Below are 7,272 nucleotides of genomic sequence, written 5' to 3' on the forward strand. Positions count from 1 at the left end.
GAATTTGTACCATATATATGAATGAAATTTGAGTTTCAAGACACAAAAAGAAATCGCCCACCTACTTTCCTAAAGAGCAGTCAGGTATCCACTAATCCACAAGCCCTGTTCACCACTTGTCATTCCAATCCAACAAAGAAGTTTGAGCGGAGGATGTAAGATTCAGAACAAAACGGAAAAACAGGGGACAAGAACGTGCCCTTTCCTCATCTCCTCCTCCTTCACCTCTCCCGTCTTCTTTTTTGGAAACTGTGTAAAAAGGAGCAGCACCACCGTCGACAACATCACAAAATCCCCGAGATATTTAAAACAATAGAGGCAGAGGTGCGTGCCCCTCTCCCCCCACCATGTCACCCTGACGTCTGAGAAGGGATGATAAGATGTGAGGGGCTCACTTGGGGAAGGAGGAGGGTGAGTGAGGGTGGTTTCAAGATAAGCTCACACTCCGGAAGATAGTGCGATAAATTACAAGAGCAAAAAACAAAACGTCGGCAGCCATCAACATTAGAGTGAGAGCGCCGAGTCGCTCTCCCCGAAACTGAAATTAGCAAAACATGGAAATAGCGAAGGGCAATAAATATGTCAACACTTTCCTTCCTCTAGACGCTGCTGTCCTCAACCTCTCTTCTCCGTCACCACTTGTCGTCTGCAACCCTAGATAAATTTCAAGCGCCTGTCTGTGTGTGTGCGTGTCAGGGGCGTACACCAACTCAACGCAACGCCTCTACACATCTACTCATTTTTCTTATTCTTTGGTTTTTCCTTTGCTTTTCTCCCCGGTTTCCTCTTTTTTATCTCCTTTCTTCTGTGATTTTCTTCTTATACTTGGTTTCTACTGTTCTCTCTCTCCTCTGGTTCATTTTTTATAATTATTTACGTGTTGATTTTTTTCTTATATTTTCTTCTCCATTCACGCTTAAAATAGTCCTCTCATCGATTTCACTTCTCTTTTCTACTCCTTCATGCTTTCTATTCACTTCCATCACTCATCATGCTTCTTTCTTTGAATTCTTCAATTATTGGTCTCTCTACCTTCTTTTCTTATCTAGGCTTGTCTTAAGTGAAGCTCCAACATTTGTATCAAATCCTCTTATTTACTAGCCCCCACTAATCTGATGATTGTGTGTTTGTTGTGAATCCTCAACCGTTTTTACCTTATTATTGGTCGTGAACATCGCCTTTTAAATTTTTTCCAGTATCCTTGATATCATTCTCTTCATCTCCCTCCATTCCTTCAGAGTTATGTGGCAAAGAGGACCAGGAGTCCTAGGTCCGCCCTAATAAAGGCGAATGATCAATCAATCTATCTATACTTTTGCATTCTCTTATTTTCGTACATTTCTCTCCCACTATCTTATTTCTCTTCTTACCCTTCTATCACCCATTTTTTACTACACCTCTCTTCCTTCCGCTTCCATCGTTTCAAACAATTTTCCTCATTCTCAACCATCCTCTTCTTCTTTCTTATTTTCCTGTTACCCACTCTTTTCTTTATTTTTCTTATTCCGAAATTATCCATTTTTGTATTTGTTCATTCTTGAATCTTTTAGTCATCCAGGACATTTTCCCCTTCTTCATTTCAATTTTCTATGGTTTCCCTGACAATACTCCACCTCCTCCTGTCCTCTCCTTTGACACTCGTTCTTAGAAAACTTCAGAATATTTTTGTGGAGTAAGAGGGAACACTAAAAAATCCCTTCTGGCAACACTATCTCCATCCCTTCTCAAAAATACCCCTTGTACCATTCTTCTCGAATTCAAAACACACAACGAATCTTTTGCATTTCTTTTTCCTTGTAGAATGTCCTGGGAAAGGATTTTAAAATACAGATCACGATTAAGGTCTCCTGATGAAACGATAGCATAAATTTCGGTCTCGTATAAATTTTGTCCATTTTCAAGCTGTAAATCAATATGAAATGTCTGATATGTTGTGGTGTTCAGATTCGAATCCTCTACTGTTGTGATTTTCTGAGAAATTTATCAAATAGCAAGAAAAGAAATTATCATATTTCTATCGTCTCACTAGAAGTATTCAGGGAAGGATTGGAGTGAGAGAGAATAGATATTATTTAAACCATAAGATGAATGGGAAAAACTTCAAGCAGATCTAAGGGAATTTGGGAATAGTACATAAAGTTTGTTAAAACTATTAAAAGTAATGACTACTAGTCCAGTCAACGGAAGATTATACAGGGAGAAGTTTGGAACACAATTTTTGACCCCGCAGCTCTTTTAGGGATAGTAAGGGGGTAAACAAATCCAAAGTCCTCAGAACTTTTTTTTCGAAGCGTTGTTGTTGAGTACTAAGCCCTGAAAGTTCAAAAAATTGAAAGAAAAACTGTCTTTTCAAGCATTTCACACGTTTAAAAGTTGATATCTCGAAAAATAAAGAAGATATCAAAAAACTCTACTGAACAAAACTTGTAGGAAGCTTATCTAGCTTTATTTTTGTCCAGTTAGTCATGTCGCTGAAATGCATTGTTCTCAAGATACATGCGTATAAGCCAGAAACGGAAAAACGCAACTTTTAAACCACCCTCATCCCTTAAGCACAAGAATGAGGACTTTTGATACGTATGTCCACCTTCTAACTAGTCCAAACAAAGCTGCGAAGTCAAATATTGTGTTTCAAACAATTCCTCCAAATTTCCTTATCAATTGATCTATTGTTGTTGAACTGAAGATTTTACACTTAACACTATAACGGCTGCAACAATCGTAGAGAGATGCGCAAAATAATGAAATAATACATGAAATTGAAGAGAATATGATGCTCTATGAGCTCATGATTAGCACAGATTTTATTAATCAATCGTTGAAAAGTTATGAGGCCAAAAAATTAGAAAATCGGAGCCAGGAGGGTTTTCTTAAAAATGTTACACCTTCGAGAGCTCATATCTAGAAAACTATGAGAGATATGGAAAAATGTTACAGATGAAACTTGTAGGCTAATTTATAAGCTTTAATTTTGTACTTGATAAAATCTCCGAAAGCCGCATATTGTTCGAGATACATGCGAAAAATCGAAATATGGTACTTTCAAACCAACCTCACCCCTTAGCACAAGGAGGGGGTGTTTACCCCCTTACTATCCCTAAAAGAGCTGCGGGGTTAACACGTGTGTTTCAAACTTTTTCCTCTATACCTTTTTTTGAGCATTCGTTGTCTGGACTATAATTTAATTTCACTGGAAATTTTCAATCATAATTTGCATAATGCATCTCTTTCAAGTTTAGAAATAGCAAACCTTCATTAGTGACTCCCACTCATCAACACTGTTGGATACATTTCATTCGTTATCCGGCACATCTCAATAATTCATTCAAATCAGAAATCAGAATCTTTATAATAAATTATGACATTCAAATAATTATGTTATTCTTCAACTACTCCCAATCTGCATGAATAAGACATAAAAAATAACTCAGTTACTCATTGAGTAACTGAAGGAATTTCGTATCATCGCTCTAAAGAATAGTATCTACAACTAAGCAATAATATCCAATGCAGTTGGGTACTTGCAGTCGTTTCAACAGTTACTTATTCATTTATGAATCGGAAAACAAGTTCTAGTTTTTAGAACAAACGAGAAAAGTATGTTTCGGGCCAGCCAAATAAAAATTTATTGTCATGATTGGTAGTTTTCTGATCACAGAAGCTGAAAGTCAGCCATTGGTCGAGTAAAGTCACCCCCACTGTGGCCGAAGAATTCAAGTATCAGCTAAGCATTCAAGTAAGGCGTGTCTAGGTCAATGGCATTATAGGCTATTTTCTATCAATGGGCCGACATTGATAATGATGTAACAACTGAAACTTGTTTCTCGGTCTCTTAAAATGGTTGTGAGAACTTCAGGTTTTATTATTCATATTATACCTCTAGGCATCATTGAACCATTGTGATGAACAATTCACAACTATAAGAAGAGTTTAATAAGACAAATCAAATGGTATTTATAGTCTCATGATACTTTCCATAGTGTTATTATAATTATTATTTATTCCATTCATGAGACTATAACTGAATAAACATCGACACGTATTTTAGCCTTGATAACAACCAGAACAAGTTACTCGTCATCTTTATCAATAGTTTGTGAAATTTTGCAAAGTTATTTCATTCAATATCAAAGCTACTATATAAAGTAACTCTATACAGTTTCTTTATACAGTAAGTGTATTCAGTATCACTTGACATTATTCCACTGTATCAACACACAGCTCAGTCTCGCGAGTGATATGGAAAAGTAGTGGTGTCCATGAACTGAACTCAGCGCAAACGAAAGCTTCAAAACAAACATCCATAATACGGCAGAAAGCTGAGCTTTTCAAAAACCTGAACACTCATCGTCGGTGTTGAGCATATTTAACGGTTAACAATTAAAATGGAAATGGAGTTTGGGAAGGTTTCGAGGGAATGAGGGGTTGTTTTGGAAAGGAGGGAGTGGTTTTTGGGGATGTGAGGAGGTATTTAGAGGGGGAAACAAAGGCGATCACAGTCCGGGATCAAATTACAAAAGGTGCTTATTGCTAGGCAACTTTGCTTATTGCTAGGCAACTTGTAATTGGGTTGCAGGCACTTGTTTGAAGTCAGCCGGTCATCAACTACAGCGAGTTGCTTCGGCATGCTCTGTGGAATTTCATTGGCTGGTATGGGTTTGGATAGATGTGAAAGAGTCGCATGCCATTCATTTAAATATAACTTGGAAAATTTGCATACTGTGTCGACAAGAGGTGTTTATTACATGCATTTGAAAGGGAATATAAGTTGGGATGTCAATTTGTGAATAAGTAGTTTTCATTTTAAATCATTCATTTTTAAATAAATTATGAATATTATTCGAGATTATTCGAAATATGAATATTATGAGAATTATTGTTCATTTGATAATCAGTCAAATGAATGATGACTTATTCATAAACAAGATTCAAATGAATAAAAAAAATTATTTTCACTTTGGTTTGTGATTTTCAACTTACGGATATTAATTCATAAGCAGTTGTGAAAGGATTCTATAAGAATAGTTCTCAGTTCTGACATGACTGTTCAACTACTTCAGAGGATGCAGCGTGCGCATAACTACTGTTTCCGCTTCATCTTCAACCTCAGACATGACGAACATGTGGCTGAATACTTTGACCGACTTGGACTCATGAAGCTACATGAATGAAGGTCATTCCATGCTGTTCTCCTTTTGAATGAAGTGTTGAAACTCAGACACCCAAGTACTTAGCTGAAGACTTTCTGTTCCGATGAATGAAGTCAAACGGCTTAAAGATGCTGATATTATAGAAAATAGTCATTCTTCTTGGAGAGCTCAAGCATTTGTTACTTCAAGAGAGAACCAAAAGAAACGTATGGTGATTGACTATTCACAGACCATCAACAAATTCACGAATTTGGATGCCTATCCACTACCACTAATGGAAGAATTAGTCAATAAGGTAGCGCAATATAAAATATTCTCATCTATTGACCTGAAATCTGCCTATCACCAGATACCAATCTTGCCTGAGGAAAGGCATTTCACCGCATTTGAAGTTGGACACAAACTGTATCAATTCAAAAGAATTCCGTTCGGAGTCACGAATGGAGTAGCTGCTTTCCAGAAAGTGATTGATCAAATAATAGAACAAGAAAATTTGACATCATGTTATGCCTATTTAGATGATATTATTGTATGCGGAAGGACCCAAGAAGAACATGATGAAAATTTAGAAAATTTCTGGAGAGCAACAGAAAAATATGGCCTCACGATTAATGAAGAAAAGTGTAAAATATCTATGAAGAATTTAACCTTTCTGGGATTCGAAATTGGTCAGGGTATGATTAAGCCCGATCCAGATCGATTGAAACCACTCCTTGACTTACCAGCTCCAAAAAATCAGAAAGAATTGAAGCGTGTCCTTGGAATGCTTGCACACTACTCCAAATGGATAAAAGAATTTTCAAAAAAGATCCATCCACTTGTGCATAATACTCACTTCCCGTTGAATGAAGAATGCAGAAATATATTTGAATCATTAAATAAAGAAATAGGATCTGCAGTTCTAGTACACATTGATGAAAAAGTCCCGTTCACTTTGGAAACTGATGCCTCAGATTACGCTATTGGAGCAGTATTAACACAGAATGAGAGACCAGTGGCGTTTTTCTCAAGAACTCTTTCCACATCTGAAACTAGGCACTCTGCAGTGGAAAAAGAAGCTTATGCCATTGTGGAATCAATCAGGAAATGGCGACATTACTTACTTGGACGAGAATTTACACTTATCACAGACCAGAAATCAGTTTCATTCATGTTTAGTAATAAACAAACCAGCAAGATTAAGAATGACAAAATCCAACGATGGCGCCTTGAATTGTCAGAATATAAGTTCAATATAATTTATAGAGTTGGAAAAGAGAATATACCAGCAGATACACTATCAAGAGTCTGTGCCACTGTTGGATGCCATACAGATATAAAGAAACTGATAAAAATTCATGAGGACCTGTGTCACCCAGGAGTTACTCGACTCCATCATTGGACCAAAACAAAGAACTTACCATATTCAATAGATGATGTAAAAGAAGTATGTTCCAAATGTATTACATGTTCTGAAATGAAACCACGCTATGCCAAAGGAACTGGCCGCCTTATCAAAGCAACTCGACCATTTGAACGTCTTAATATGGATTTCAAAGGCCCACTACAATCAAGTTCAAGGAACAAGTATATTTTAGTTCTTATAGACGAATATTCCAGATTCCCATTTGCCTTCCCCTGTCTGACATGACTACTAATACAGTAATAAAACACCTTACATCACTATTCTCTCTTTGGTTTGTGATTTTCAACTTACGGATATTAATTCATAAGCAGTTGTGAAAGGATTCTATAAGAATAGTTCTCAGTTCTGACATGACTGTTCAACTACTTCAGAGGATGCAGCGTGCGCATAACTACTGTTTCCGCTTCATCTTCAACCTCAGACATGACGAACATGTGGCTGAATACTTTGACCGACTTGGACTCATGAAGCTACATGAATGAAGGTCATTCCATGCTGTTCTCCTTTTGCATAAAGTGTTGAAACTCAGACACCCAAGTACTTAGCTGAAGACTTTCACTTCTTGAGTGACATTGGTCGGGGTGGTACCCGACATGGTCCCCATCTGCTGGCTGTCCCAATTCATAGGACAGTCATGTTCAACAAGTCCTTTCTTGTGACAGCTTGTGGATTGTGGAACACATTGCCTGTTGAGCTGAGGCGAATTGAGGAACCTCG

Source organism: Nilaparvata lugens, chromosome 10 (assembly GCF_014356525.2).
Source record: "Nilaparvata lugens isolate BPH chromosome 10, ASM1435652v1, whole genome shotgun sequence".
In the NCBI taxonomy this organism is placed as follows: domain Eukaryota; kingdom Metazoa; phylum Arthropoda; class Insecta; order Hemiptera; family Delphacidae; genus Nilaparvata; species Nilaparvata lugens.